Below are 24,867 nucleotides of genomic sequence, written 5' to 3'. Positions count from 1 at the left end.
TGCCATCATTGCTCAGCCAACTCAAACAACTGAAGTTCTGTTTATAGTTTATCCACTCTCTGGGCATGTATTCTGTTATAGTTTATCCACTCTTTGGGCATAATTTCTAGCTTAATCACTTTATTGACCTCTAAACTCTCCCTTAGTTTGAATGGGTAATTTGACACCCTGGCCTATGGGTGTAATGTTCCACCTGCCCAGCATTGTCCCTTTTAAATTTCTCCATATTCTTTGCAATTGGCATGGCTGTGCAGAATAATGGAACCCTGAAAGAGATGTGAACACGGTGATGGTGCCCTGAATGTACTTCTTAAATATCAACTGATAGCTTCTTTTAAGATTCAAACATTAACCACCAACCAATAGTCCCCTCCCTCATATCCTAGGAAACATTAAGCTGAACAGTAATACGAAAGGAACAAAAAGAAAGAATATATGGGTCACTACATCTGGTGTTCTGCATTTAATAATTGTGCATTTCAAAACTTCTAATCATATAGACTTGCTTTTAATAGAAACCAGATACATTTGAGGTTTTGTCTCCCAGAATATCTTCCAGCATTATAAGAAAGTCATTTATAGAATAAGGAAAGATGAGGCAGTAGAGCTTGAGCAGTGGACTGGTGTCAATAAGAACAAAATAACTTTGAGATATGAGAATCCAGATATTCTAAAACTAAGAGGGAGTATTTAAAAAAAATAAAGGAATAAATACAGACAAGAGCAAGATCAGTAAAAATAAATGTATGCAAATGTCTTCAAAGTCAGATTGTGCAAGAGTAAGTACTAGAGATGGCATAATTAAATGAGCCTAACCCATACTATTCTGTTAAGCAGTTGAAATTACTTGAGCAGACACATTACATAGCAGTTGTGTCATTTGTTGTTGGTCATTGTTACTTTTCATAATATGAAAATGAAAGCAATCAAAGCAGTTATTCCACTTGGAGTGAAATTTAGTTATGTCTTCATAGAAGAAGAGTCAAACACCAAACCATGATTTGTTCTCTGAGTTTCATTTCTCTCAGATACATACTATAAAACAAGATTTGCATACAATTTGTTCACTTCAGTTATGGGAATGGAGACAGGTAATTGGTAGGTAAAATAATGTTAGCTAAAGGGGGAAAGCTATAGGAGGATAGGTAGTCAATAAAAATTACACTATTACATCAGCTTCCCTAACAGAGAACTGAAACTTATATCCCTGGTACTTTCAGCCTGGTGAGGTGGAAAAGGTAGAGTTCTGTGTTTCTGGAAGAAAAAGATGCAGAGTTGGCATTCATTAGTCTACTGAGGTACATTAAATGATATAAGAAATCTAAGAGTATTGAGCTCCAAAAGCATCTGCTGTACTTCCAGACTAGAGGGCTAGTTGAATGCCAGTGTAAGTGGGCTTCCTCTTATATCATAATCATCTGCTTCAGTGTTGAACATTATGGTATCCAACAGAGTCCCTCATTCCCTTCTGGGAGACAAGTTTGAGGTTTGAATACTTCAGTGAATGAATTCTCTTTAGATTCAATGAGGTTATTTTTGGACATGTGTAAGTGAAGCTGACACATTAGAATTATCAAAATTGCCAGTGAAAAATTAGAGTTCCACCATCTGAGTTGGGCTGGTCTGATAACCAATAGCACAGTTAAATAGGATCAAGAATAGGTTTTCAAAATCATATGACTCTGAACTAGATTTCCAGCTATAATACTAGTTATATAAGTGATTTCTGATTTTTCTGAGCCTCAATTTCTTCAACTATCTATCAAATAAGTATATGGCCAGTTATACTCAAGGGTTCTTAGAGTTCTATCAGACTATCTCTGTGAAGCCCTAGTATGGCTCATGACCCTTTTTGAAATGCTATAAAGACAAATCAGATGATGTAAGCAGCTTCAAAACTACCCTGTATTTCTTTCAGATGCTGAACCTCACCATGTTTTAGTCTTCATATACTTTATACATATACTTGCTTATTCAAAGTATCTTACACTATCCTACTGATCCAGGCTGTGGTCACAGCCTAGTACATAATGGTATAGGAAAGTTCTTCTCATAGTCTCTAACAGAGCTCAATGGAAACTGCCTCAAATGCAAACATCTGAGAGGGGGGAGGGAGAGAGAGAGAGATGAGAGGGAGAGAAAGAGAGAAAGAGAGAGAGGGAGAGAGAGAGAGAAGTTTAAACCCAGGAAGACCTGACTTTGCTCCTTCTTATTATTCTACTCAACAGATGTTGATTCATTACCTATCTTATAAAAATCAGTGTTAAGTACTGTATGAGTTCAGGGAAATCAGGAATTCTGCCAGAAATAAGGTATTTGAGAATAGGAAAGGTATGAACTTAGGGTTTATCTTATAAGACAAAGCACTCAAGAAAAGGTAGTTCTAATGTAGGTACTTAGGGTTAATGTGAACCCTGTTTTATAAAGGGGGCAACTGATCTTAAAAAGAAAAGTGACACACAAATAAGCAATTCTAATATGTGAATTTGATTAGAGAAACTTGACATTTTTTTGCCTACTCATAATCTTTTTATTTTGGGGGGCATAAAGTTATAAGGGAGTCTCATTCATTAAATAGGGGTCTCACTCATGTAGAGCATGCATTCTGCCACTGAGTTACAGTTTTGATGAACTAGAATTTTTCCTGATATCAGAGTAATGCATGAGAAACTTGAGGACCAAGACCACATCTTGTTTATTTTTATCATCTTATAAGACAGTATGTGTTCTGCAAATATTACTTAAATGGAAGAACAAATAAAGTAACATATTTTTTCTACATATAACCCAAGTTCACATTTTATCAGTCTCCAACTTTAAAGTATACTAAAATCCATTTGGTGATTAAACCCCACCTACATATTGGCATTTCTCCTCAATATGAATCTTCACTTTTATTAAAATAAAATCATATGTTCCAAGCATTCTCTTCTCTCAGAAAATTAATTTCAATTAATATAGTTAATCCACAAGGACCAGGATCTAACATCTCTTATGATCCAGAGTTTAGCTATCTATTCCAGCATTATGTCTTGCCAGATCCTGTGATCATAACTCTTTTACTTCTTTCTTTAATCCTTAGAAGAGCAATGTGGGGAAGGTGTCACAATTTGTATCACTGAGAAGGAGTTGGAATATATTCACATGCCAGAGAGTATACTTTACTAAATGTGAAGACTCCATTTGAACCCTGTCTGGCACATGTAGCACTATGTAACAGGGCACATTCATTAGTGGTACAACAGTGCCGTGGTATCCCTCCTTTTTTTCTGTCTTTGTCCTTTGTTCTCAATGATCTAGCTTAAAAAATTATTATAAAGTGGTTCACTCAGGGCAGTTGTTTTGTGTAGGCAAACCTCAGTGAAACACTAGTAGTGAAAATTAATAAAATAAGAAAAGTAAGGCTAACACTATTAACTTCTAGTGTTATATAGCTAGAAAATAATAGTGTCTGATTTTGAACCCAAGACTGTATGATTCCAGAGCCCAAGGCTTTACATCTGAAAGCTCTCAAATATGATCCCTTGCTTGTGGTCTGACCAAGATAGAAAAAACTGGAGACATTGATCCCTTATTTGAGAACACTGCACTTAAGATTTGCCTACACCATCTAGGAAAATTTTCTCATTCAAAATGAAAAACAGATTCTTGCTTCTATGTACTGTCCTGGAAATACAGCTTTGTGGCATTCTCTATTTTCATGTGCTTTTCTCTTCCAAACACTCCCATTTTCACAAAAGTATTGGTTTTAAGAAACCAGTATATGTATCTCTCATGATTAAGTTCTGACAAGGAAAGCGGCATAGGAGCAGAGCAAAACAACAGGCAAGACACAGCTGACAGTAAAGAAAGTTACTTGCTGTAATGATGACTCATGTTGCTTGATGAGAAATTGAAATAGGAGATGTCTCTGTACCTTCTCCGTCCTCCACAATCCTGTGTCCACAAGAAGTTTCTCCAGATGGGAAATCATGAATTGAATGTTACACTACAACTTACTAAGAAGCTTTCCTCTTATTTCCTAACCCCATATTTGAATTCTTGTTATTTAAGAGCACAGCACAATCACATCTAAAATTTTGCAAATAAGACTGAATAGGTAGGCATTAAGTGGAAGATATCACTTATCCGACTTTATCACAATAATTGTGCATTTAATATTTATTGGAGTACCAAACTATTGAAGTCTGATGCTCTTAACGTTAAATATTTGGGAGCTAGTTTTATCTCACCAGATTGGGAGCTTGTATTTTCAGGTTCATGATCATGTGGGAGATACTATGGTCCTATAGAAACAAAGGAAGCTTTTGTATTGTGGTCTCATTTAGCGATCTTAATTATAAAGTGCTCTGGGGCAGTGAAGTATTGTTTACGCTAGGTCCTAATTACATACACACATCAGACCCCTTGATTTTTTAAATTTTTATTAGTGATTTAATCTTACCAAATTATAAGAAAACAGTGATATGATACCACACCATTCTCATTCTGTGTCCCAATTCCTTCCGCTGTAAACTGCATCAGTTCCAAGATCACAGATGTTTGTTGACTATTATTTCTATAATTATCTATCTATATTTACACGTAGTTGCCCATTTTTATGGTCCTTCCTTCTCTTCCTTTCTAAGTCACATCTACTATTTCTGAGTGCTCCCCCCCATTTCTTTTTTGTTTGTTTGTTTTGTTTTTCTTCTCTCTCCAGGTTCTAATGGAATTGGAGTTTAGTGCCCTATGGTCATCTTCCTCTAACATTTACCCCTCTGGAACTATGGAACAAAGCTCTTTATGGGATGAAGAAGTTGGAAGGTCTGGTTTCTGTAATTGCTTCTCCATTGGACATGGGTGTTGGCAGGTCGATCCATGTCCCCAGCCTGTTTCTATCTTTCCCTAGTGAGGTAGGGCTCTGGAGAGGTGAGGTTCCAGGATATATTGGTGAGGTTGTCTGCTTAGGGAATTCAAGATAAAATCATAGTAGCATTCACAATTTGGTGGCTGAAATGCAGCAAGATACAAAGCAGGACAAGATATTTAATGAACAGTAACCATAAAGTAAGGGTAGAGTAGATATAAATAGGGACTTCAGGGTGGAAAGAAGTGAGGAAGTCTATTTCAAGTAAGTTCTTAGGGGTCCATGACTGTAGTAATTTTTGTTGGAGCTTGAGAGATAGCTCTCAAGTGAAGTAAAAATATTGTCTAAGAAGATGTGATTTTAATTTGTCTTTAATCCAATGACAATTGAGGAACATTTCCTCTCTGCCTCTGGCTTTCCCTATCCATCTTTCACTCTCCATTAAGTAAGAGGAAAAATATGTCAACAGAGAACAAAGACAGTGGTGGAGTTGTGCAGGTACCACACCCACTGTTCACCCTGCTGACCAAAAAGAAAAAAAAAATAGCTTAAATAGCAAAATTCAAAGTACATGTAAATCAAACATATAAATTTCTCTTTACTATACTAGTTAAAATCAGTCTATCAGTATGCATGTATCTGTCAGTCTACATGTATCTGTATCACTATAAAATAAACATTTATAATATATTGTATTATATAAGCTACACTATGATGCCAATGACAGATAGCTAGTTCATGCCTTGACCAGGACCACTCCTAGGGACACATCACTCCCAGGCTCTGTTTGTCTCATTTACACCAGAATTTTCTGTCTCTATTTAGTATTCCTGATTTTGCAAAGGAATCTCATTAATCCCAAAGCTAAAATTTTGAACTCACATTAAAAATTGAGGTATGATTCTATGGTATATAGAGAGAAACATGCGTTTGTATGTAAATAAACAAGACTTAAAATTCCATTTATGTTCTTCACAGACTTGACATAGATAGCTCTATTATGAATAAAATATTAACCTCCCAATTTCAAATTAGTCATTTGTCACATTAAAGTACTGGTAGTTATTTTACAAAGTTATGTAATCATCAAATTATTCAATCTAACTAAAATACACATAGAACATCTGGTTTAATTCTGGATGCCTAATAACAAATTCAGTTAATTTAGCTGGAGTCAATGGGAGAGGGATTTTCAAAATTGGAAGAAGATTTCAACCTGTCATGCTGGAAAGGCAGTTTTAATCAGTTTTAAATGTCAGGTCTAAAGAATGTGGCAAAAGCATCAACCACACACAAATTAATTAGTGGCAATGTGAGAAGTGAAGATGATCAAGCATAGTGTGAAATGAATGAAACCTAGACCTCAGAGTTGAGCTTTACTGTAATGTTAAGTCTGCTAGAAGTTTACTACATAATTCCTTATAAGCTCACCATGGATAGTAACAAGGTCTGAGTTGTATCAGAGATTGTGTTTGCTGCAAAGGCTGGAGTATGTGTCATCTAGCCATTTTCCAAAAAGTTATCCAATCCTTATCTTAAAGGACTATACATGCTCAGATAACCCTATAAATGTGAGGTCAAGGCTATCCCTTTAAAACAAACCTCCCCTCACATAGCTGGGTCCCAGAAATGAGCTCAAACTACTTTCAGTTCACTTAATCACAAGTGTCTTCAACTCTCCTGCTTTAGTCCCATCTAGAGATAGCTTACATTCTTACCACCAGGTTTACCTGATTTCTGAAATTATGATCTGTTCTTACTTCTTGAAATTTATAGCTAAAAGTTACCAGTTTAATTTTTGAAACATTCTCAAGTATGCTCCCTGTCTCTCTGGCTATGTCTGCTTTGTGTAAATATGCTGTCTTACCTTGATCTAGCTTTCTTGATGGAAAACAACATCAAATAACTCCAAGAGCTAAGATAATGTCTTCTTTCTGTTTTTCTCCAGATTATGATGCATAATAAAATCTGAGAAAACATCCACTGAGTAAATAAAGATTGTGTAAAGAGAGAAAATTGAGATATCCACAGAGAACAGGCTTACTATAAGCAAAGAGACAAGAAGAAAGAAAAAGTACAGACCATGCTTTTATAGTAAACTGTTGACATTAGGGAACTAGTGAGATATGAGATAGGAATAATCCAGACAAATCCAGACCAAAGATGGCCACATATGCATACTAAGACTTTCAGACTTGACTTTGAAGACAGCTGACTGGTTTATATTCTGGAACATAAGAAGATGGGTTGGAAGAAAGAGAAGAAAAAATTATGCTGGCAGTCTTTGGAGATTGGGGTATTGATAGCTGAAATGAACCAGTTCTGGGTCCTATTTAGGCAACAAAGAACTTTTTAAATGAAAAAAAATCACCTAAAAACTAATGAATTTGCAATTGTGACTTCTTGAGTTTCCAATGCTGTTGTACCACAGAGGTTGAACAGTGGTAGGGAGACCCTGTATTGCATCAGGGACACTGACCTGGCCTGATGACTCAGAATAAAATCCCCCCTGCCCAACAAAAATATATAACTAGGGAAATTGAATACCTTAGCCACAGTGCCTCCTGCTGGCACAACAACAAAAGAACACTAAATGTGAAAACAGAAATACACAGGTAGTAATCACAGAAACTCCAAACAATCAGACAAATTCAGATTTTGAAAAAATATACAGTTCAGAAAACTTATTATGAAACCAATTCAAGAAACTAAAGTTAAGATTCAATAATCCGGAGTTGACCAGTGGTGCAAAGCACAAGGACTGGTGCAAGGATAATGGTTCAAGCCTCTGGCTCCCCACCTGCAGGGGAGTCACTTTACAAGTGGTTAAGCAGGTCTGCAGGTGTCTGTCTTTCTCTCCCCCTCTCTGTCTTCCCCTCTTCTCTCCATTTCTCTCTGTCCTACCCAACAACATCTTCAATAACCACAACAATGTTAAACAACAAGGGCAACAAAGGGGAAAATAAATAAAGCGTTTAAAAAAGATTCACTAAATCAGTGACAGTTTTTACAATGAATTTCAAAGTATAGAAAGAAATCCAAATAGTATTGCAGGTCCTAAAGGATACACTTAATGCAGTTTGGGTTGAGGTAGAAGGCTCATAAGCAGACTTAATCAGGTGGAGGAGAGAATATCAACACTAAAAACACAACCATCACACTCTGTGAATTTAAAACTCTTGGAGAGAAAAGGTTTAAGAAAAATGAAGCACTTTTCTCAGAAATAACAGCCTCCATCAGAGAGACAAATATCCAAGTTACTAGGATCCACAAGGAAGAAGAGAGAAGAGTAGAAAAGATATTCAAAGACATTTTAGCAGAAAATTTTCCATTCTTGAGCAAATTTCAAAATATAGAAATACAGAAAGGTGACTGCACACCTAATTTTTTTGTATGCAAAATTACACACACCAAGACACAACACTGTAAAACTATCTAAAACTAAGCACAAGGAAAAAATATTGCAGGTTTCCAGGGAAAGGAAGGAAGTCATATATAAAGATCGAACCATCAGGCTTTCATCAGACTTCTCACCACAAATCCTACAGGCAAGGAGAGAGTGGAAAGGCATATTCAAAGTATTAAAATATAAAAATTGTTTGCCACAAATGATACCCTGCTAAATTATCTTTCAGATATGAGGGAGAAATAAATACCTTTCCAAATATTCAGAAACTGAAGCAATTTACCACTAGCAATGCTGCCTTGTATGTATCATCAAGAAGAGTGCCAAATGAAAAGAAGAAGCAAAGGAATTCTTAATTTTAATGAGATGATCAATATTAAAACAGAACAAGGAACATAACAATAGGGAAAACAAGACAGGGGAAAGGAGAGAGCAAAATAGAGTGTCACAGTCCAATGTTGGTGAACCAAGGCTAACTTAGAAAAGATTTTTCTAGATATTTTAAGTTAGACACAATATTGATGATAACCACAAAAAACCCCACAAAAACAAAAAGGAAAAATATTTACAGTAGGCAAGATCATTATAGAAAACCATACACATAAAATAAAAAACAGGAAAAGAGTCAACAAGAAATAAAGCAAACTCGAAACCACAGCCAGAGTCTGAGAAAAGGAAAATAGAAGACCCAATCCCATTGACAACTGAACCCAAAGAGAGAAAATGCCTTGCGGTGAATCTCATGGAAGAAGTAAGCTATAGGACATTGAGAAAGGAAATTGAAAAGGATACAAAGAAGTGGAGAACAGTCCTTATTCCTGGATTGGAAGAATAAGCATTATTAAAATAATTATTCTATGAAAATTAACCTACAATTTCAATGCAAGACCTATAAAAATCCCAGTTGTGTTTTCTAAGCAAATTGAACTATTGTCCAAAATATGTGTGGAACCACAAAAGGACATGAATTGCCAAAGCATTTCTGAGAACATGGTAATAAAATATGGAGGTATCACACTTCCCAATTTCAGTTTGTATTACAAAGAAATAGTAATCAAAACAGCATGGCAAAGGAATAAAAGCGAACACTGTATCAGTGGAGCAGAACTGAAAGCCCAGAACTGAGCCTACATACATATAACCACCTAATACATTATTAAGCGTCCAAAACCATTCAGTGAGGTAAAGAAGGTCTATTCAATAGATGGAGAAAATAAAGCACCACCTAATACCATACACCATGGTCAAGTCAAAATGGATTAAAGATGCAGATATTTGATCAGAAACTCTAAAATTTATAGAAGAAAATATTGGTGAAACTTTTCAGGACCTTCACATCAAAGATGTATTTGGAGATTTAACCCCCTGGGGATAAGAAATGAAAATAAGAGTAAATAAATGGGATTACATGAGAATAAAACACCTCTATATATCAAAAGCAAACTAAACAAGGATAACCAGGCAACCCAGTATAGGGGAGAAGATATTTTCACATCACACATCAGATGAACAATTGATATCAGATATCTTTATAGAATTGGTACAGATCTACAAAAGAAGCAAGACTAACCCAATAAAAAAGTGGGTCGAAGAACTAAAGAGACAGTTTTCTAAAGAAGCAATACACATGGACTACAGATACATGAAGAAATACTCCACTTCACTTATCATCAGTAAAATGCAAATTAAAATTACACTGAGGGGAGTTGGGTGGTAGCGCAGTGGGTTAAGCGTATTTGGTGCAAAGTGCAAGGACGAGCATAAGGGTCCTGGTTCGAGCCCCCAGCTCAGCTCCCCACCTGCAGGGGAGTCGCTTCACAGGTGGTGAAGCAGGTCTGCAGGTGCCTATCTTTCCCTCACCCTCTCTGTCTTCCTCTCCTCTCTCCATTTTTCTCTTTCCTATCCAACAATGATGACATCAATAATAACAACAGTAATAACTACAACAATAAAACAACAAGGGCAACAAAAGGGAATAAGTAAATAAATATAAAAAAAAGATTTCTAAAAGAAAAAGAAAACTGCACTGAGATATCATCTCACAACTAACAGAATAGCTTACATCAACAAACCAGGAAATGACAGGTGCTGGAGAGGTTATAGAGAAAAAAGAACTCTGCCACATAGCTAGTTGGAATGAAAACTAGTACAGCATCTTTGGAAGACTATAAACCCTTAAACAAATAAAAATGGAAGTACATTATGATTCATATATATCACTCTTAGGCATATTCAGCTATATCACTCTTAATATCCAGTGGTACTTAAGCACTATTTAGAAGAGACATATGTAACCCTATGTTCATAGCTCCATTGTTCACAATAGGCAAAGAGTAGAAGCAGCCTAAATGTCCATCCTCATATGACTGGCTAAAGTTATGGAATACATACTCTATGGAATACTACTCTGCAACCAATAAACATGATATTGTATTCTTTGGAACAAAATTGATGGAACTGGAATTAATTATGCTCAGGGAAATAAGTAAAAGGATGAAAGACAACTACCAGATGGTTTCACTCATATATGGAATCTAGAGATCCAATTTACATGAATTTATAAAGAAAAAATCCATACAAAACAGAAACAAGCAAAGTATAAGACCTGTGAGAACTATGTTGGTTATCTCTGGGAGATGTGAAGGTAAGGATATGAAATTTTGCTAGTGGATGTGATGTGGAACTATACATTGCAATTTTATAATCTTGAAAAAAACACATTCATAACAGATGAAAATGTTAAAACATATTAATAAAAATAAATAAGAAAGAAATATAAAACATAACAAATAAGAAAGCAATATGCAGATTGTACTATACATTCCCAACTTTGATAAATGTTGTAGCCCTGACTCTTACAAAATTCTAATTCCCAGCACTTTGGCACAGGAAAACAATAGGAGGTTAAAGAACAAGATGAATGTATCAACTACTCTGTTTTCCAGATGTGTGTCTCTCAGTGCAGACCTTTCCATTGTCAAGGCACCCTATGTAAACTCCTCTCTGTATCTCAATAACTAGTGTGCGTTCCTTTCATCTGGACTCCGGATGCACTGCCATTTTCCCTTAATCCCTACAGCCCTCCCAGTGGGTGAAGCTTTCTTTGTTTTAATTCTTTAATTGATAGACATCAGTGTCCTGGATCAACACAATAGAGAAAAAGAACCTAAGTTGGGTAAAATAACGTTTTGTAGACACTTGTCATGGGTAGATGAGAAACCATACCTACTTCTCTACAACTTACTATAAATCATCATCATTTCAATAAAATGATAACAAAATCTCTAGTTTAACTCACTGTTCCTATTTGAATTTTGAGCTTCTCTAACAAGTGCATCACCAACTTATCATATTAAATATTTCCAGTTAAACTTTCTGAGTGAGTTCTATTTTTCTGATAGAATTTTGATTAAGATCAGACTGGAAGAATACAAGGGAGCTGAGTGTTTTTTTTTTCCTATGTAGTATTTTTATTTCACTTTTATTGATTTAATATTGGTTTACAATATAATAAGACTCTACGAGTATAATTTTAAACTTACATATGTGTGCATATGATTCACCATAGCCGTCACCTAAGTTCTAATGCCACAAAGACTTTCTGTGTTTCTAGGCCTTAGCATTGTCCTGGTGTAGACAAGCATTCAGTAATAGTAAATAATCAACTAAAACATGGAACAAAATAGAAACGCCTCCGTCTCTCTTCAAACTCCTAGCAGTAATTTATCCAAGGAGCAAGAACAAAAATGATAAGACACTTAAGAAAATGTTCTGATAGGGGCTGGGTGGTGGTGCTCCCGGTTAAGTGTTCACATTACAGTGTGCAAGGACCCAGGTTCAAGCCCCTTGTCCGCAACTGCAGAGGAAAAGCTTCACAAGTGGTGAAGCAGGGCTACAAGTGTCTCTCTGCCTCTCTCCCCCTCTCCCTTCCCCTCCTCTCTCAACTGGTCTCTATCCAATAAGAAAAAATAAAAATAAACTTTTAAAGTCATTAAGAAAAATAAAGTGTTCCGACAATCCTTTTAAGTGAAGAGCTCATAGTAAGATAGACTCACATATATTGCTGTCAAACACACTGGACCACAGGACCATCATATCAGAATCAGTCTTGAAAAGGAAGATGGAACACAAAAGTCATTCCAATTCTTTTAATAAAATGAAATTCAGATGGTCGGGCGGTGGCGCAGTGGGTTAAGCGCATGTGGAGCAAAGCGCAGGGACCCGGGGAAGGATCCCGGTTCAAGCCGCCGGCTCTCCACCTGCAGGGGAGTCGCTTCACAGGCAGTGAAGTAGGTCTGCAGGTGTCTATCTTCCTCTCCCCCTCTCTGTCTTCCCCTCCTCTCTCCATTTCTCTCTGTCCTATCCAACAACAAACAACATCAACAATGGCAATGATAATAACCACAATGAAGCTAGAACAACAAGGGCAACAAAAAGGGGGGAAAATGGCCTCCAGGAGAGGTGAATTCATGGTGCAGGCACTGAGCCCAGCAATAACCCTGGAGGGAAAGGGAAAAAAAAAGAAAATGAAATTCAGATAAAAGACTTGGGTTTGGAAAACCTTGTGTTGCAAGTCAGAAGATAAGATAACACTTAATAGCTGCATGGAACTCAGCAAGAGACCAGGAAAATGGAAGAATGGCAAACATGGCATCATGCTTTCCAGTATGGAATCAGTTCCTAATCCCCAACCAAACCCTGGGGTATTTGTTTTAATCAGCTTTTCCAGGAGTTTATGTTTTGAACACTCTTTCCCCATGTGGCAGCAGGATCCACCAGAATGGAAACAGAGCTTGGAATATGAAAACAGGAATTAATTTTCCCTTTGCTGCTAAATAACTTTGAAAGCTTTATCAAGGTATTTAGCAATTTAAGCTATAGCTTTTGTTCAGTATGTATGATAGAGATAGTAATTATTATGACATCATAGAATTATGGCATATAAAATAAGCTACTGAGGAAAATTAGAGTGGTTGAACAGATAGACTACAAAATCAGTTTCTTGGCTGAAGACTGTTTTGTCTTTTATTTATCTCTTTAGACAAGTTTCTTCATTTGTAAAATCAGAATAATATTAATGTCTTCTTGATAGTATTACTTCAAAGACTGAAACAAATAATTATAAATTGCTCAGAAAGTCACCTGTTACCCTTAAACATGCAACATTCAAAATCAGTATGCCCAGCTTCATTCATTTTATGTGTCTTTAAGCTCCACATCATTGATGAAGTGAACATGTTAATCAGTCAGTTTACAAGATGTTTATACAGAATTCTAAAATAGCCAAAATTTATAGTTCAAGGATGGAGTGATAGCTCACCAGGTAGGGAAAATACTTTACACATGACTTTAGTCCCAGTGCTACATGGGACTGTCACAACACCAGGGGAAACTCTAGGACTGTGGTGACTCTCCATCTCTTTTTTAGTCTGTCTGAGTGACAAATAGACAACCAGAAGCTGTGGTGGTGTACTCAGTTAATTGTACATAGTACTAAGCACAAGGATCTCCACAACAGTCTGGGTTCAAGCCCCCTGGCTCATTTACAAAGGAGACGCTTTACAAGCAGTGAAGCAAATCTGCAGATATTTATCATTCTTTCTCCCTCTCTGTCTCTCTGTCTCATCTCAACTTTTCCTTGTCTTATCTAATAAAATGGGGAAAAAATGGCCACCAGAAGCAGTGGACTCATAGTGTTGGCACCAAGCCTCAGAGATCCCTGGAGGCAAAAAAAAAAGGGGAAGAAAATAAGACAACCAAAAAGCAGTGAAACAGTGCACGCTAAAGATCTTACTCTTAAAAAAGCCATATTTTATTATTTTTTGCTATATTATTAAACTCTATACTTAGATGAGCTATTTTTGTCTGTTAGTATCTTAACCTTTAGTGTGTGAAAGAACATTGCTGCCACCTGTGGTATGTTCCTTAGTAGGTGATGCTCGAGTAATTTCTCTTCTATAGAGAACTGGTAATTTTTCATACTGATTTATAACAAATTTTTTTTTCTGTTTTTGCTCTAGAGGCAGGAAATAGTGCTTAAAAACTAGTACAGCATCTGAATCAAAGAAGATGTGTATTTTGGAGCAGTTTCTAGTTAAATGAATACAATACCATGTGCATTATTACTTTCTTATAGTAAGTTGAGGAAAAGAACAAAGAACTTGTAACCCAGTACCCAGGAGGTTATGTCCAATCTGTGACCTGAACACACTCTCACATCTTGAAGGGTCTCAGTTTCGTTGTCCATAAGCTAAGAGAGTATTGAGTGACGTGTGACTTCTGACATCCCTTCCAATCCCCAAATAAGAATGCTATTTAGCTTACAATGTCAGTGTATTTTATGATGATTATGGCAATACAAGAAATGTACTTAACTGGGCACCTTCAAGCCTTCATCTGATAGCTCTAATGTGGCTCATATTCTCTGGTACTTGGCTTGCAGCAAAGTGTTAGCCTAAAATTACAGCTCCCTCAAATCATATTATTCCTGTGTATTAAGCTGAACCTAAACACTTGAAGGTTGAAATTTTTATGATTTTGGCTAGAGTAGACATCCTGTTTTCAAGGGAGGAACAGCTTTAAAATTCACTTCTCTGCAAATCTATTCCCGCCCCCCCCCCTCTCTCTCAATCATATTTTGATGAGTTAAGTGCCAATGAATTAAAACCAGACGGATTTCATTTTCCTTTAAATGCACATGGGCTAAATGTATGGAAAGAGAAACAAAACAAGAGAAATCAAGAGGGTGGGACTTACACAATGGAAGAGAGTGATTCCATTGAACTAAAAATGTTTGCATCATTTTCTGAAACAGCTTCCAAGAGAGGATTTTACCCAAGACACAACTGCTTTCTGAGAGCTAATGGAAATGTCTATTCAGAAAGTTGGGACTCCAGTTGCAGCATGGTGAGGGGAAAAGGACAATAGCTTTGAAACCGTATTACAATACGTACCATATTCTCTTAGTATGACACTGTACAAGTGAGTTACCTTATGAGCTCCATGTTTACAGAGGGAAATGTTAGTACCTATGACATACAGTTTTCTTTATGACGCTCCTTAAGAGTATTTTTGAAGCTCTTAAGAATGTACTTGGAACAAAGGAGTATCTAGTATTGGGTCTCGTTTCTACTTGGCACCTAACCTAACTACCGGTGGAGTGTGAACATCTGCTGGAATCATCTCATTCTGTCATCTGTGAATGCACTTTTCAATTCTTCCTTTCTTCTACCCTTCATTTCTAAATCTTGTGAAAAGTCAGCAACCTGCAAAAATAATTTCATATTTTCTTTACAACTACAGTTTGCAAAATAATACATACACAATTATGTTCCATCTGCTGGGATAGAAAGCAAGACAGGCAGAAATCTCCATGCTCTCTTCTGTTTGTGGTTAAGACTTACCTTACATTTGGATCATTCTTGATCACCTTATCCTTGTGCTTGCTCTATCTCCATTCATCTCCCAACACTCGTCCCCTTCTAGTTATTTACATTTTATTATTTGCTTCTAGGTCTTTAAGGAAAGTCAAAAGAAGAGATAATTATGGCCAGATCTCCTTCCACTCTGCTCTCAGGCTTTGAGCCTGACTGTCGTTTATATGTTAATACTTTACTCTCTATTTCCTATATATCTTCATCCTCCTCCTCCTTGAATGTAGTGGAACTAAGGATAATCTCAGAGTGTTATTGCTGCTGCTCTTGATTCTGACAGGGTTGGACTCATATTTAAACTATTCTCAACCCTAGGCCAAATTGTTTCTCAGAGGATGATTTTGTTCAAGGTCTTACACAGTCCTGTAATCTAAGTCTAGTTTTATTCTTTTTAAAAGGCATTTTATAAGTCAGTCTTGCCTAAATGTTAAGTTTCACACATCAGATAACCTTCTTTAAGGAGGTGGGATGTATGGACCTAGATTTCTGAACTCTATGGACGTGTTAATGGTCTGGTAAGCCTAGCAAATGAAAACTTTTTTTTTATTATTTACTTTCCCTTTTGTTGCCCTTTTTGTTTTGTAGTTGTCGTTATTGGTGTTGTTGATGTCATAACTGTTGGATAGGAAAGAGAGAAATCGAGAGAGGAAGGGAAGACAGAGAGGTGGAGAGAAAGACAGACACCTGCAGACCTGCTTCACCACCTGTGAAGCGACTTCCCCTGCAGGTGGGGAGCTGGGGGCTCGAACAAGGAACCTTACACTGGTCCTTGTGCTTTGCACCATGTGTGCTTAACTCGCTGTGCTACCGCCTGACTCCCCAAATGAAGATTTAAAAGCATAGCTATATTATTGTTTCTTTTTATAGAGCCTAAGAACTCATGCAAGTTCATTGTTCCTTCAGTCAGGAAAGAAGTTATCATCATAGAAATATATGATAAAAAAGTAATGCCCCCACCCATTTCCTGAACAGCTACTATATACTAGCACTGCAGTAATAATAATAAAACTGTTTTACATATGCTATGTTATCTCCTTTAAAATTTTCCACAATTCTCAAAATGTGTATTTAAAAATTTTTATTATTATTTATTTTCCCTTTTGTTGCCTTTGTTGTTTTATTGTTGTAGTTATTATTGTTGTTATTGGTGATGTTATCGTTGTTGGATAGGACAGAGAGAGATGGAGAGAGGAGGGAAAGACAGAGAGGGAGAGAGAAAGATAGACACCTGCAGACCTGCTTCACTGCTTGTGAAGCGACTCCCCTGCAGGTGAGGAACCGGGGCTCAAACCGGGATCCTTACGCAGGTCCTTGCCCTTCGCGCCACATGCACTTAACCCTCTGTGCTACTGCTTGACCCCCCAAATTTGTATTTTTATATAGTTTCCATATTTGAAAAAAAATACAAGCCTGGAAAAGTGAAGCAACTGAACCAGAACCACACTGTTCATTCAGAACCAAGACTGGTGACTGGGTTTGTATGACTTTAAAGTGTATGCTCTTTTCACTTAAGCAAGAAGTTGAGAGTGTTAATAGCTATTAATAGATGGATGGGTGGTGGATTAGAATAATAGTATGGTTAGCAGGAGGCAGAAGTTCATGTAGGAGATATCTGGAACCTGAGCACTGGAAGTCAATGAAGAAGGGTAAGATAAGGAGGGCTGGCAACAGATAGAAGACAGCGACATTTTGAGTTCAGTTTCAAAACTACAAAGAAATACAATGACCAGGATGGCTCCAGTGAGGGCACCTGTACAATATGACAGACAAGAGAAGATTAGAGTTTATTGGTGATGAAGGACTAATTCGTGTGTGTGTGTTTGTGTGTTTGTGTGTGTGTGTGTGCTTGTAGAGAAGTTTAGCATTTATTGGTGATGAAGGACTAGTTTGTGTGTGTGTGTGTGCTTGTAGAGAAGTTTAGCATTTATTGGTGATGAAGGACTAGTTTGTGTGTGTGTGTGTGCTTGTAGAGAAGTTTAGCATTTATTGGTGATGAAGGACTAGTTTGTGTGTGTGTGTGTGTGTGCACTTGTAGAGAAGTTTAGCATTTATTGGTGATGAAGGACTAGTTTGTGTGTGTGTGTGTGTGTGTGTGTGTGTGTGTGTGTGTGTGTGTAGGGTCTTCCCTTTTATGTGCATACACCAAATTTATTCCTTGACATACATAGGAATTTCATGGCATCAGAGATGATTTTCTCTCTTTCTCTGTCTTTGTAGCTGAATGAAAAAGTGACTTAGAAACAGAAAATCACTCATTCACGAGTCACTGCCTTGTCAGAAAATTATTAGTATAATTAATAAAATGTTATTGTGAAAAGTATGCATTTAGCTCTTGCTATCCAACAGGTACTGGACTTAACACTCATCAATTATTTAATGTTGTTCATAATTCAAGAAGTCAACACTTTGATCACTTTGGCAACTCAGAAACCTGAATCACTTTGTCTAGATACCTATTTATTAACAAAGTAAAGGAGGAAAGGGACTCTCTTCGATGAGAAAGTTTTGAATAACATTTATTATGAGGACTCAGATATCTTGAGTAACTGAAATCAAGCATTAGAAACATCAAAACAGTCATGGGAACTTTTGCTTTACTTTCAACTGAAATAGGAAAAAAATGGATTTAGTGATATGAAAGAACAATAAAGACTTTTTTCCCCTATTTTCCTCCAGGGTTCTTACTGGGGCTTGGGGATGGCATTACAATCCACTGCTCCTGGCAGCCATCCCTCCTCCCATTTTATTGGATAAGACAGAGAGAAATTGAGAGAGGTAGGGGAGATAGAAAGATAGAGAGGAAGGAAGGAAGATAGACAACTGCAGGCCTGCTTAACTGCTTATGAATCACCCCCACTTCAGGTGGAGAGAAGGGGCTCAAATCTGGATCTTTGCACATGTGCTTGTGCTTAGTACTATGTGCACATAACTAGGTGACCACCACCTGGATCCCTAAAGATCATTGTCTAGTCAAAAATCCTCAGCGTGGCAATTAAATACTGTTGATTAACTGATTTTTTTTCAAAGTATAAAATAGTTGGCTCTAGTTAAAGCCAACTCCTCCCCTTTGCTTATAAAAGAAGCAAGTTAGAAGAGATGGATGAAAAAAGAAAACACATTCATCTTGTTCTCACCATAACTTGAGCAGGCTTTAATGAACCCTGCCATTGCCTAAGCATTGCTGGTACTGTTCATCTTTGTTTCCAAATATAGATCAAGTTCTGCTTATCTTAAAATTCAACTTAAACGCCTTTCTTTCTGACGAAGTGACTTCCTCAGGGACGCCACCCTTGTCATTCCACCCTTCCTGTCTCTGTAGATTATCAATATGACCTCAGCACTCGGGGTTCACTTGTCATAGTATCTGTTACATTGCGTTCACTCTAGTTCTCATCTACACACTCTGTCCTCCACAAGGCAGGGTCTGCCTTTCTATCTCCAGGATTCACTCCGTTCCCTGCATACAACGCACTAGTTAATGAGTGAAAGAATGGCTATGTACACATTTTATTAAGACACAGCTTAGTTTCCTGAAATCTATTTAGATGACCATAGAAGTTTGTTTTTTTATTTTAATTTTATTTACTTATTTCTGGGTAGAAACAAAGAGAAATTAAGAGGGGAGGGCTAGACAGAGATGGAAAGAGACAGAGAGACTCCTGAGGTCATGTTTTATCACTTGTGAAGCTTTCCACCTGCAGGTGGGGACCAGGGACTTGAACCCACGTCTTTGTACACTGTAGCATGTGTGCTTAACCAGGTGTGCAACTGCCTGGCCCCTAAAAATCAGTTTTTGAATGACCAATACTGTGTGTATTTCTCTGCTTATATTAAAAAAAAAAATTCCTGGTGCATTAGACCCCTGGTAATTATAGAGTCAAAAAACAAAAAGAAAAAAGGGGGGGTGCGTAGCACAGCGGGTTAAGTGCAAGGACCAGCATAAGGATCTGGCTTCAAGCTCCTGGCTCCCCACCTACAGGGGGCTCGCTTCACAAGTGGTGAAGCAGGTCTGCAGGTGTCTGTCTTTCTCTTCCCCTCTCTGTCTTCCCCTCCCCTCTCCATTTCTCTCCGTCCTATCCAACAACAATAACAGCAATAAGAACAATAATAATAATGACAACAACAACAACAATAACAATAAAAAAGGTAACAAAAAGGGAAAAAATAGTCTCCAGGAACAGTGGATTCATAATGCAGGTACAGAGCCTCAGTGATAACCCTGGAGGAAAAAAAGAAAAAAAAAGAAGAGGAAAAAAAGAAAAGAACAAAGAGAAGGAGAGAAAAGAAAGGAAAGGAAAGGAGATGGGAGGGGAGGGGAGGGGAGGAGAGGAAAGGAAAAGGAAGGGAAGGGAAGGGAAGGGAAGGGAAGGGAAGGGAAGGGAAGGGAAGGGAAGGGAAGGGAAGGGAAGGGAAGGGAAGGGAAGGAAAGGGAAGGAAAGGGAAGGAAAGGGAAGGAAAGAAGAAAAGGTTGCCTCTAAATATGAAACCCTGGGTGGCTGGCATTGACTTTTGTTTGCTTTGGGGAGGGGGAGTGGGCTCATTTTATTCAAAATTCTGTTTATAGACCCTGAGAATTCTAAGAACTGGAGCATCATCAACTTTAGAAAACACACATGTTTGAACTCTGCAGTGTCAACTTGCTAATGATCTGTTTGCTTTTCAAGGAATGTTTGTATGTATGGGAGAAATTGGTTTGAGATTAGATTTGAGAATAAGCTTGCAGCAAGGTTATGAACAGCTAAGTTCTCCCACTCTAAATTCTTTGAACCTACAACTTTCTATCAAACAGAATCTGAAATGTGTGCTTTGTTCAACTGACTTAAATGAGTTCTAATGCGTGACCTCAGCATCTTGCTATAACAAACCAAGACAATGTACACACTTGAAGTAAGATTTCTGTAAGGAGAAATAAATGTTTACTAAAAATGCATGGAAACAAATTAGTGCCTCCACTGAAAGTATCCAGATTGTTTTGAACACACTTCAAGTGTGTCAATTGAGGATTTTTACACTTGCAAATGTTGTGCGTATTTTGCCTTTCTTTATGAGCAACAGATTCAAGAAAATAAATGTGGATGTGGATTTTCTTCCAAAATCTTGTCCCTTGTTACTTCATTGTCCTTGTATTCACTTACAAAAGTGCTTTCAAAGAGTTACATGCTAACTACTTCCTCCACCCATCCCTCACACAAAGACATCTATGATAAATTGGATGGTCAGATTTTTAAGAGGATATTAGAACCCCACTAGTTAATTGGAGCAGAATTTGACAGAGGTCATGTTAATGATTGCACCAGTATAAATTAGTATTCTGTAAAAGACATTAAATATTTTACTTGCACTATCTCATTCAATCTCCACCAAGAAAAAAAAAATTCATGTATGGGAATTATGTCTATTTGCTTACAGATTGGAAAACTGAGAAATAAAGATGGTAGCAGAATTGCCCACGGACATACAAATTGCCAATAATAAGGAGTCTGAATACAAGTATTCCAACTTCAAAACCCAAACTCATTATTATACTATACAGTTCTCACAAAGGACTGGAAAATCATTCCTTCTTATAACTCATGAAACTATGCACTTTTGATACTCAGATAAACTGTACAGTTAATAAATCTGTAGAAATTTGCTTAACCTACTGTTTCCCAAATATATTTGAATATAGACATGTTTATTTTTGCAAGTGGAATTTACATAGTACATATTAAAAAGTTCCATGAAACAGGCTAGGGAGAGAGGAGAGATAGCACAGTGGGTGTGCAAAAGACTTTCATGCTGGAGAGTTTGAGACTCCAGGTTCAATCTGTAGCATGAGGAGCAAGAAGGAACAGGGCAAAGATCACAGAGGTCCCCTATAAGCTCTGCTGGTATGGTTCTCCACTGACATCTAAATGTAAGAAGCACAAAAGAAACAGCCAAAACAAAAGAATTTATTAAGACAACACAAGGATAAAGAAATGAAAATACATACTTTAGAGGCATGCAGAGGGGGGAGGGGGAGGGGGGAGAGTGAGAGAGAGACCTTAGTTTCCCAATCTTCTTTTTTTAAATAGAGAAATCAAGAGAGGAGGGGAATACAGAGAGGAGGAGAGAGAGATAGACACCTGCAGACCTGCTTCACCACTTGTAAAACAACCTCCCTGCAGGTGGGGAGCTGGGGCCTCAAACCAGTATCCTTAATCCAGGCCAACCCCTGTGCTTTGCTCTATGTGCACTTAACCTGCTCTGCTACCCCCAATCTTCTAACTTTTTATAGTGGGCTCAGGGGTTAGATAAGCCCCTGAGGGGATTAACTTCAGGCATTCAGTCTTCACATCTGCATTTTATGGCATTAGAAGTCAGGTGGAAAGGGAGACACTGGGACAGGACACAGACTGTTGGTGAGTCTGGCCCTTCTTCCTGGCAAAGGTGCAGGGGAGGGATTGCTAATGTCTTCCTTCCAAAAGAGACTTTCCTTAATCAGCCCCATAACAATTCCCCAGCACCAGCATAAGACGGAACTGAGGTGTAGTCTGGAAAAATAAAATCATAGTCTTACATCATTATTTGGTTATAAACAGATCAGTTTTCAATCTTAAGCCAGACAAACCTTGCACACTGTCCTGATCCGTAGACTTTAAGCATTGGTGTGTCTCAAAACCACTTGAATTTCGGATTCTATAGGTCTCAATAATGTTCCTTCCTGATTAGTTCCGTAGACATGCTAAGGGTGTGATTCAAAGATGGGATCTTGAGAATGCTGACCTGGATATTGAGCAAATTGACATCCATCTCTGATTTAGAGCTTAATACTATTTAAATGAGAATGAGAAAATCTACTTGTAGAATTATTCATGCTCTCATTAACTAACATCAGCATGGGCATCCATTGATGAGAAAAAGTCTCCTAGGCTTCCTTATAAGCTTCCAACCTGTTATCTGAAGGACATGGAGTCATGTATATGACATGGTGAGTGTGTGAGCAGGCATTGCCCATAGGAGTTAGTTACTTATTAGGCACTAATTTATTTGCTTTCCCTTACTTGCATCCAAATAAGCCTTATTTGTTCCTATATTCCCATTTGTATCCAAAATATCACTTTCTCCATATCTTTCATCCAAAGAAAACGTATTAATCCTTGAATCCATAAATTAAAACACATTTTATTTTTGAAGTTTTTAACTACTCCACATCCCGTGATTGTCTTTCATTATGTTAAACTTTTGTAGCACTTATAATGTGTCTTCTTTACTTTGTTTTACTCCAGGGTTATCACTGAGGCTCAGTGCCTATACAATAATTTATTGCTCCCAATGGTTATTTTCTCTTTCTTTTCTTTCTCTCATTTTATTTGATAGATTAGAGATAAATTGAGAATGGAGAGAGGTAGAAAGAGGAAGAGATATACCTGCTTCACCACTCAGGCAGAGCTCCCCCTCTGCAGGTGGGGAATGGAATTTGAACCTGGGTTCTTGCACATGGTAACATGTGCATTCAACTGTGTGTGCCACATTCTGGCCTCTTAATATGTCTTCTACATGTTGCTCCAAATAGAAGAATAGAATAATTATTTCCCACTAATATATAATATATATACATATTTCATATAGAACTTTTTTTTTTTACCCCAGAGAACTGTTCAGCTCTGGCTTATAGTGGTTCTGGGGATTGAACCTGGGGCTTCAGAGCCTCAGGCATGAGAGTTTCTTTGTATAACAATTATATTATCTACCTCCACCCTGAACTAGACTTTCTCAAATAGTTCATAAAGGCCAGAGGAGTTTCACACCTTATTCATACTTACCAATACATGTAAGGCTCTTATGTATGAAAGATGATAATACAGTTTTACTTTCTCTAGTGCACACTGTTCAACACAACTACATAGAAATTTATCTCTGTATACTTGACTAATTAAATGAAACTTATTGATTCCCTATTATTTGGAGCAAGGTGCTAGTGACTCAGAAAGGAATATAATATATTTCACCTTTCTTAAGTTATGAGTCACTTGGGAATGGGGTAAACGAAATCTCACATCTAAGTTATCAGTGTAGCATCTGTTGCAATACACATCTGACAAGATCTTTGAAAGAATTTACATTGGCAAGCTCTTAAAGGTTGAACGAATAATCCCCTCATAAATGGAAAAATGGAAGGATGGATTTTACAAAGAGAGAACAAAGATAATGAAAAGCACAGAGGCAGAAAAATGGGAGGAGAGACTGAAATAGTAAGCAGGGCTTAGATGACAGGAAGCCTTAGATTCCGTGCTATAAAGTTAAGATTTCCTCACCAAGAATAGTATGACTGAGTAAGTGCACACCTTCAGGGCACATCAGTGGTATCATTAAGACTCTAAAGATTCTGAAATCTCTGTAGACAGATTTGTCTATATCTCAGCAAAACTTTTTTTTAAAAAAAAAAAAAAAACTTTATTTTTTGGGTAGAGACAACCAAAAACCAAGGGGGTTGGAAGAGATTGAGAGGGAGAGAGACATCTGCAGCACTGTTTCAAGACTGCCAAAGATTTCCCCCTGCAGATGGGGACCAGGGACTTGAACCTATGTCCTTGCACATTGTATGTAACATGTGCACTCAGCTCATTCAGGTGTACCACCACCTGGCCTGCACAACATTGTAGAATGAAACACTTGGCATCTAAAGTACATCAGAGTACAGGGGAGATTGTTCAGCAGTAGAGCATAGGGCTTGCGTGAATGAAGACTCATGTTTGACTCCCAGCACCATGCATATGAGAGTTGAATGGTGCTCTCTCTCACTCATTAAATAAGTAAATAATAAGTAAATACATAAATACATCTAAACATTTCTGCTAAACCACTAAATACTAAGATTGGGAGTCGCTCTATAGAATATCTAATTCTGGGGCTAGGTGGTGGCACACCTGGTTAAACACACACATTACAGTGCTCAAGGACCCAGATTCAAGGCCCCCTGGTCTTCACCTGTGGCGGGGGGGGGGGGGCTTCAGGAGTGGTGAACCAGGGCTTCAGGTGTCTCTCTGTCTCTCTCCCTTTCTATCTCTCCCTCCCCTCTCAATTTTTCTGTCTCTATCCAATGATAAAGTTATATATATATGTATATATATATGTATATATACATATATTAAAAAGAATATCTAAGTCTCTAAGTTTCTTCTCTTCACCAGTGTAGACTTAGATAAAATACT

The sequence above is a fragment of the Erinaceus europaeus genome, chromosome 13 (genome assembly GCF_950295315.1).
Source record: "Erinaceus europaeus chromosome 13, mEriEur2.1, whole genome shotgun sequence".
Classification (NCBI taxonomy): domain Eukaryota; kingdom Metazoa; phylum Chordata; class Mammalia; order Eulipotyphla; family Erinaceidae; genus Erinaceus; species Erinaceus europaeus.
This window is presented reverse-complemented; position numbering follows the sequence as displayed.